At 43.7% G+C, this 9,697-nt stretch overlaps 1 long non-coding RNA gene across 1 annotated transcript in view; it reads right to left on the bottom strand.

The window, feature by feature from the left end:
- LOC146035251 (uncharacterized) overlaps positions 1–9,296 on the bottom strand; it is a 135,006-nt gene extending 125,710 nt beyond the window's left edge. Inside the window, exon 1 of the long non-coding RNA XR_014460609.1 lies at positions 9,119–9,296. This is a non-coding gene — a long non-coding RNA (uncharacterized LOC146035251). The remainder of the gene's footprint in view (positions 1–9,118) is intronic.
- Positions 9,297–9,697: the final 401 nt, after the last annotated feature.

A 9,697-nucleotide genomic window follows, 5' to 3' on the forward strand; every position in this document is an offset into this window, starting at 1 on the left:
TATGTCACTTCTAAACAAAGGATTAAAATATTCCCCTGTTTCAACACCCAATATATTTAGTTTGTTTGTGGAGCTCAACCGTTTTGTTAGGAGTCTCTGTCGGAAGAGATATTTCGCCAGACAGATTCTCAATAAAAATAGGGACGAGGCAGCTGCGATCATTCTGGATCAAGGGGATCTACCGGCCCTCAATGCTCTTACAGAGCTCCTAGAAGAGTTTGAAATAGAAACCCCACAACCTAAGAAAGTCTTTGACATTTCACGGGACAAATTCCGTGCAAGATCTGACTTTTTCCCCATTAAATCTAAGGGCTCGAGTGTGGAAACATTTTATAAAACAACCCTTGATGATTTTAAAAATCTGTGCAAAACAATACAGCAGAACCCAAAAAAGAAAACTAATCTTAACAAAAAAGAAATACAAGCCTTGAGAAAACTCACCAAGGATACTTCCTTGGTTATCAAAGAGGCGGACAAAGGGGGTGGGATTGTCGTCCAGGACAGGTCGGAGTACGTGAAAGAGGCATTTCGCCAACTAAAAGACCAGCGCTTCTATGCCGTCCTGGACGGCAATCCCACCCTTAAATTCGGCCTCAATCTGCTGAAATTACTCAGAGACGCAGAAACAGATGGAGTCATTTCCAGGGAGGAACTCCGTTTCCTGTATAATGAACACCCCACCACACCCATTTATTATCACTTACCCAAAATACACAAAACCCTCACTTCACCCCCTGGGCGCCCTATAATTTCAGGTATCCAGTCACTTTCATCCAATTTATCATTTTATGTTGACTCACATCTGCAACCACGTGTCTCTACCCTCAGGTCCCATGTAAAGGACACTATCCATTTTTTGCAGCTAATAAAGGATATACAATGGAAAGATACATATTCTTTTCTCACGCTAGATGTTACTAGCCTATATTCGAATATTCCGCATGAGACTGGAATACAAGTAATTGCGAGAAGACTTCTTGAAGATGGTGACCTGGGGGAGAGACACCAGAGGTTTATCACGGATTCTATTTCTTACATATTACGTCACAATTATTTTCTTTTTCAAGACACCTTTTATTTGCAGACAATGGGAACGGCCATGGGGACCAGGTTCGCCCCTAGCTACGCGAACCTTTATATGGGGGAGGTAGAAGAGCATTACATCTGGGGGGGCGAGTTCGGGGCGAACCTGGTCCTCTATGGCCGTTACATTGATGACCTTTTTATTATTTGGGATGGGGATCACACCTCTGCACTTTTATTTGTTGAGCACCTTAATTCCAACAATTATAATTTACAGTTTACCCATCACTTAGACAGGAAACGGACTACCTTCCTGGATCTGACCATCGAGGCAGAAGGTACCAAAATAATCACTTCTAACTATATTAAGGAAGTGGGCACCAATGCCTACTTGCACTATGATAGTGCCCACTATCCACCATGGAAAAAGGGGATTCCTAAAGGTCAAATAATGCGATTATATCGCAATTGCACAAACCGAGAAACATTTGAAAAACAAGCAGGGGACATGCTTCACTCATTCTCCCAAAGAGGATATCCGAAAGAAATAACCACAAAAGCTTATGAAGAAGTACTGTCCCTAGATAGGGAAACACTACTCCAAACCAAACCAAAACAGCCCCAAGAAACGAATCAACACATTACATTTATATCCACCTACAATAGCCACTCGAATGAAATTAAGAGAATAGTGGGTAAAAACTATAAAATATTAAAACAAGACCATTTGTTAGCCGATGTAATCCCTCCCAAACCTCTGTTCGTCTTTAAGAAAAATAAAACAATTAAAAATTCCCTAGCCCCCAGTTTTTTGAAATCGATAACCACCCCACCCGAAGAAACAGGCCCAAGCACTTGGCTTGGAGGCCAACCAAAAGGCTTCTTCAGGTGTGGTGCAACAAGATGCATCACATGTCAATATATAGAACCCAGGACTCGACACTCTGTAGAAGATAAAACAGGCATGGAAATAAAGATCAACAGCTTTATTAATTGCAACACCAGCTATACCATCTACATGTTAACCTGTGAATGCAAATTTACATATATAGGACGCACCACAAGGAAAATTAAGATCCGTTTCCTTGAACACAGGAGGAACATAATGAAGCATGTACAGACACACAGTGTCTCCCGCCACTTCCATGAGGTCCATGGAGGAGACCCCAGGACCCTCAGAATAGTGGGCCTAGAACACGTTGCACGTACTGCACGTGGAGGAGATAGGTACAAGACTCTGTGCCGTCAGGAGGTGTACTGGATGTACAGAATGGATTCTATACACCCGGGGGGGCTTAATGAAGCCGTAGAATTAAATACTGTAATTTAGGAAGTATAAATACTATGAAGAACTAAATGTGTAGATTGATCCTTCCTTAGGTGGACGTATTCCTTCCTTCATATGAATGTCCCCTCCAAATAACAGTGGGGAATAGTGTGTATATATAATGTTTCAACATACAAAGAATAGTATATGGTTAATTATAGATCCCCTGCTATGCATTAAATCTTTGGCTCCCTCCTCTCCCTCTCCCTATTATTCTTCTCCTCCAACTGTTGCCCTCTGTTCTAGCAATTTATCAGAAAATAATAATAAAAATCTTGGTGCAATCTTATTTCCCACTTGAAGAAAAATGCCCACATGTAAAATGACAAAGTACATAGCTCCAAAAATACTCTAACACAGTTGTTACTACACAAAATCTGAACAATAATGTGGGTACAACATTGTGTTAATAATTATTTTAAAACAAACAATCTGTGTACTTTCCTGCTAGATAATAGAAACTGAAATATATCTATACGAACTACACAGTATCATCTAAATAATGTACTTTATATTTTATTTTACACTGTTCACTGCTATTATCTCTAAAAATATGTATGAATGTCGACACTGTGTATTTATATCGATACTGTGTATCTATATCGATACTGTGTATCTATTCTCTACCCTTGATCCGGACAAACTGGTATCCAGTTTGAATGACCTTTTTCTGTTTCTCTGCCCTCAATTACATGAAATGTCCTTATTAAATGGTAACTATTTATCTACCCAATATATCTGATATTACTAATGTATCCACATTGTGCGCCATTGTAAAGCTGCATATGCGCTCCATGAATAAATATCACTGAATGGCACAGCGCAAATTACTTTAGGAACGCAGACTACTTAGGCACCAATCTTTTGGTCTCAAAAGGACTGCATTGTCAGTAACACCCGGGGAAATAGCTCTTTCGCGTTACTGCGATCCCGGAAGTACAGGCGCGGCCATCTTTAATGAGGGCATAAACCGCCCATATATCCCTAGTCTACTCCCAATACTAGTGGAGCGCATATGCGGTTCACCAACCGGAAATGATGGCACCGGATATCCGGAAACGGATCCTCCTAATGAGTTAAGTGTTTTTATGTAATTTCATGCTTTGTACTGCTCGTTTTTCGAATTAAAAACCCCAGGGGGGTATGGTTTTGTCTCCTATTCGGCCTCATTAAATAGGAAGTGTATAATGGTTCAATACATCAATTAATGTGCAACAGGTGCAAACTGATTTTCCCTCCCATTGAGGGTATATAAACCCCATAAGTACACATCACAGGTATCACCTTGACAAAGCTTATAGCGAAACGCGTTGGTGGAGGGGAGCAGGGACACCCCTATTTTACAGACATCCTCTTCAGTTTCATCCTGCAACCGGACCAACCTCCAGAATTGTCTCCATCCTTGAATCAAGCGGCATCACCATCAGGCCCACCAGGTAGAGCACCACTTACCATCAGGAGCTCCCTGGTTAGGAGATTTACATCACTCCCATCAAGGTACCAAGTGGCAACAACATCAAGCCCACCGGGTTGAGCACCCCCCAACATCGGGAGCTCCCTGGTTTGGAGACTACCAATCATCACATTGCAATTGGAGGTACTATAGGTACTATAGGAACGGATACAGGACATTACCAGGACTGGACTGTGGGTGAATATCCCTGCTCTTATTATTTTACTTGTGATACCCCCAATCCCTTCTTTTTTTATTGCATTTTATATTTACATGTACTTATTCTTTTCATAATAAATGTTTTAAATATACCTGTTGCACTTTTCCTTAGGGAGCGCGGTCTCAAATCCCTCTTTTTTCTATAATGGGGCAGATGTATTAATCCTTAACAAGAGATAAATGCAAGGCTGATAACGAGAGATAAATGTCCAGCCAATCACATCCTAACTGCCATGTTACAGGCTGTGTTTGAAAAAGTCAGTAAGGAGCTGATTGGCTGGACCTCTCTTTATCACCCTTGCATTTATCTCTTGTTAAGGCTTAATACATCTGCCCCAATGATCTTTATGGGGATAGAAATCACTTCTCCAAGCTTCATACATTTACCCCTGAGATCCTGCTTAGATTGCCACCATGGACCTGACTCTGGGGTTTGTATGTTCTCTCAGTGCTTGCGTATAGTGCATAGGTGTGTGTGCATGTGTTAGGGAATAGATGTCAAAGTTTATGTTTGCTAGATAATGGTAGGGGGATGGTCAACATATAGCTTATGTTGACCTTTTGTCTGTGTCAACTTTTTCCCAGGTGTAGACCAAGAGTGGTCGACCATATCACCCATACCCCCGGCCTGTGTGTTCTATAAACTAACGATCGCACTTGACCTGCTCATCCTGAATACGGATTGCCTATATAATGCCCCTTTCCCACTGCAGCTCTTAAATGGTAAATTGCTGTTTTTTTTGCCTTTTTAAACGGGCAGAGCTGCAGTGGGAAAGCTCCAGGGTGCTTTACCCGTTTCACAAATACAGGTATTTGTTAAACGGGTAAAAAGTAGTGTTTTACCCGTTTAAGAGCAGTTTTATTGGCAGTGGGAAAGGCTCTTAAGCGGTATTTAGCAAGAATAATAAAGGTTAAGAACATGATTGGCTTCCTGCATGTGGTGACTGTACAGTGGGGCAAGAAAAGTCCATTTAATATGACAGCCCATGTTTACAATGGCTTTAAACGGGTTGCTTTGTGGTTTAAACGGGTACAATGTGAATGTGACAAAAACGGTATTTAAACGGCAATTTACTGTTTAAAAGCTGCAGTGGGAAAGGGTCTTTATGGCTCTTACCCGTTTACAAATACCGGGTCATTACCCGTTTAGGCGGTGGGAAAGCAGCATAAGGGTGATGAAACTGGAAGCAGGCCCGGCCTTATCTGGTCTCAGATCAGCAAAGAGATATTCACCCAGATATGGAAAAGATTATGGTATTTTGAGCAGACAGGCGGAATTTCACGCCCTACCATCCACTATGGTGCGGTGAGAGAATAAAATAGTGCCCGTACCATTGCGAGCGACATGGTGCACATGTCGACTACGTCGACATTCGGGACAAAAACCGCGAAAAACCTCATGTCGGCCGTTTGACTGTCAACATTGCCATTGTCGACCTAATACTTGGCCTTCCAAACCTGTCAACTGATCTCAGGTGTCAACATAAGTCCCGGCGACCCAATGACCCATACCCGAATAAAAATAACAGGTTTAAATTGGATTGTCTCTAAGTCAGACTTCTACAACCTTGTGATCTGCTGCTCGATGCTGTGCATTACCACTGTCTGCTGTGCTGAGCTGCCATATGCTGTTTCTCCATACTATTCTAGAAGGCTCCATGACAGAGGGAAGGTAATTGAACAGGACACACGGTCACTACTGGGTGGTCCTGAGAGCGGACAGCACAATTAATATAAGGGGCACGGCTGGCGGAAACAACAGGGTAAACATGGATTTTCTCCTGCTCAATAGAAGGAACGTCTTATTCTTCTCTAACTAATGAGCCCCGACTTAGAACAGATGATGATTAACTTGACTTTTGTGTTTTAAGGTTGAAAAGTTGAAACCTTAAGTCATGCTGTAAACATTATGTTTGCAGCGCTGTAACCAGCTGGTGCCATTCCCGGACCGAACGCCGCGTACAGAGCAGTGTCCTATTATTGGGATCATTGGTCTATGTGGGATCATGGTGGGATCATTACCTAGATATTGTGATCACCACCCACACAACTATTGCAAGGATTTCCAGCTAAATACACCCCCCCCCCCAACCCCCCCCCCCCCCCCCCAGATGTTTCAGAAGCATATTTGCACGACTGTAAAGCTAAATCAAATGAGGATTTTGGCAGAACCAGTGACTCTTCCAGGCCCGGCCACATCTGCTCCAAGTTGGGCTGTGCATGTACGTGTAATTAAATATACAGACCCTTTATTCTGTGTAACATGCTGCAGCCAACCGGTTCCTAAGAACAGCCAAACATACAGGCAGCCAGAGGGGAATGACTTGGCTGCGTCGGTAACAAAATATTCTTCCTGCCAGCAATGTAGCACATATGGGCAGAGGGATTAGACAGGGTTTGTTACAGCACAATTAGACATGTTCGTCTAAAGCAGCCTGATTTTACAGAATGTCAGGGCTGTAAGTAGGGGCACGGAACTTAATTTATACAGTCCACCAAGAAGAAATGCAATAACCGCAACTTAACCCTCACTAACCGCATAGAATCGATTTTTCCCCTAGAAGTCATAAAAGGCTGGTTTACTCTTAAGCATCATTCTAAAAGTTACTTACTACCCACGGCCATATTTCCATGAGATACCATTTTATATACCTAGTGGCCTATGTATCAAGGAAAATGTGTGGGATATCCCCCCAAAACATCCGTTTTCGAGGGATACCTGCCAATATTAAGTATCTCAGGGAGGCATCTACAGAGAACAGCAGTAGATATCTGCTGCTATAGCGTTTTTGATTGGTAGCTGCTTAAAATGGGCGAATTTACTAAGCTTCAGAATACTTAGCATTCCAGAAAATAGCTGCGGCAGCAAATGTTACCCATACTATCTATTCTGAATGTAAATTAAATTATAATACAAAATCCTTGGAGATTGGCAGTGTTTGAGATAGCCATACCATCAATAATCTACAATCAAATTCACTTAGACCAGGCATGTCCAAACTGTGGCCCTCCAGCTGTTGTGAAACTACACATCCCAGCATGCTTTGACATAGTTTTAGCACTCCCTAATAGCAAAACTGTGGCAAGGCATGATGGGATGTGTAGTTTCACAACAGCTGGGCGGCCATAGTTTGGACATGCCTGACTTAACTATATTACTTCAGTATTCTGGCATTTAATATGACAACTGAACCTCTTATTAACAACTGAACCTCTTGATCCCTTCTGCATGTGAGTTGTTACCGCATTACTTACAAGCAGGTGTACCAAATAAAATGGGCACTGTGTAGGAGTAGGTTCCCCTAGCACAGGGATGGGGAACCTTTGTCCCTCCAGCTGTTGTTGAACTACACATCCCAGCATGCCCTGCAACAGTTTTAACATGGCCAAATAGCAAAACTGAAGCAGGGCATGCTAGGATGTGTAGATTAACATCAGCTGGAGGACCAAAGAATCCCCATCCCTGCCCGAGTAGCAGCATGCATCATGCAAGTGCCAGGAATGTCCAGGAGGGTTTTTAACGTTATCTCGAACTTCTAGAAGAACAGCCCCCCCCCCCCCCCATATCCCCTAGTGGGGATACAAGGTTATAGATCAATCATTTAACAAATTATATTTCCTCTAGTTTCTGTGCCTGCTTATTACATACCAATATGAAATGTTACTCATGCAGTTTTGTAGATTAGTAACTTGTCATATGACCATGTTTAGATTTCATCTGTAAATCGCTGTGGAATATGTGCGCGCTATAGAGGAAACTGTTAATAAAAAATTAATTTCCCGGCAGTAGTCGCTGGTTGCAGGATCACATCAGTTGGGAGAGACAGATAACGCCAAGACAGGGAGCCTGTATATAACTTTTTAATGTGGTGACTGAATACTGCAGCCAGTGGCAATAATGCAGCGAGGCTGGTGGGGTTCTATTATCAGTAATATAGGCCACACTTGGGCTGAGGGTGTCAGATGAGATAGGGTGTAGGAGCCACTACACTGGATCTCTTCCAGCCACTAGGTCGTCCCTATGAAGGTCGACATACATTAGGCCGACATGGCTAAGGTCGACACAAGCATTAGGTCGACAATAGGAAGGTTGACATTAGTTTTTCACATCTTTTAAAGCCAACTTGTGGTTACAGGTGGTATTTCATACCCTACCAAACTATACATGGTGGGAGAATATAATAGTGTGCCAACCGCAGCACACTTAAGGCCCCCAGAGGGTTGAATGAATCCCTTGAGGTAAATGTTGCCAGGCTTTCCCAACCACGGTCCTCAAGACACACCAACAGTGCAGGCTTTAGTGATATACAGGCTTCAGCACAGATGGTTTAATCAGAATCACTCAGGTACTAATTAAGTCACCTGTGCTCAAGCCTGGATATCACTAAAACCTGCACTGTTGGTGTGCCTTGAGGACCGTGGTTGGGAAGACTTGGCCTACGGTATCCATGTCGACATTCAGGACAAAAAAGTGAAAACCTCAGGTTGAACTATTTACTGCTGATCTTCCCATTGTTGACCTAATGCTTCAACCTTCTATCCTATTTCAGGTGTCGACCTAGTACACAGGTTGTCAAAGTCGGTCCTCAATACCCCATACAGTGCATGGTTGGCAGGTCTCCTCACAGAATCAGGCAAGATAATTCGCTCCACCTGTGGATCACCTGGGGGAGGGGGGGGGGGGGGGGGGGTTTGCAAATGCATGAAAAATACCCCATGCCGAGAAGTGGCCCATAGGAGATGGGGAGAACACACTGCATATGATATAACAGAACTGTACTTCTAGGTGTTTTTTTTCCAGGACAAATGGTAATCGTATGTATGAAGAAGCAAATAGTTATGGTGGCATTGCCAGCCCGCACTTGTACCCTGCCAGTCTCCCCCAGGTGTTTGGTATGGAGACTAATATTGTTTTAATATATAGATAGTTGTATAGACAGGAGCTGGGGATAATACTACCATAAGGGCTTTCATTAAATTCAGGTCAGTTCAGATGTGCAGGTACATAACGCATGGTGCCTCCAGCCAAACCTCCCCCTATCTGAGGCTGACAGTCCCTGTAATCCCTGCGCTGCGGCTGTCACTGTCTCCCTTACCATGGGCTCCGGATTCCGGAACTGGCTCTCGCTGGGCGGGGCTGACCTCCTAGTCTAGTGACTGCTGGGTCAGAGGACCGATCACATTCTGAGCACTGACGTAGGAAGCCTCTGACTGGTGAAGCTGGCAGCACGGGCCACACGCCGATGGGAGGAGCCTCTGATTGGCGGAGCTGGCGGCATATACTAGGCCGCCACACGCAGATGGGAGGAGCTCAACAGCACGTGCATCCATTCTCTCTCTGACGATCTCTGGAACAGTGTGTGAGTGTCCATCTCCTCCTGTCTCCCCCCCCCCCCCGCCCTTCATTACTATTCCTGCCTGTCTCCTTCACCCCTCACTACTACTCTTCCTTACTTCTTCAGTCAATAGGCCAATAGACCACAATTCGTCGACAGCCCATAGGTAGAGATTGCAAAGTCAACAGGGTCAAAAGGTCGACACAAGCAATAGGTCGTCATTGAAAAGGCATACTTGCCTACATTTGAAAACTAGTTTCAAGGAGATTATAGTTGGTAGGTTTTTGCACAGCGCCCTATTGAGGGGGAGTGTCATGCTCCACCCACAGGACGTGTCTA

This window comes from Crinia signifera, chromosome 9, assembly GCF_055691185.1.
Source record: "Crinia signifera chromosome 9, ASM5569118v1, whole genome shotgun sequence".
In the NCBI taxonomy this organism is placed as follows: Eukaryota; Metazoa; Chordata; class Amphibia; order Anura; family Myobatrachidae; genus Crinia; species Crinia signifera.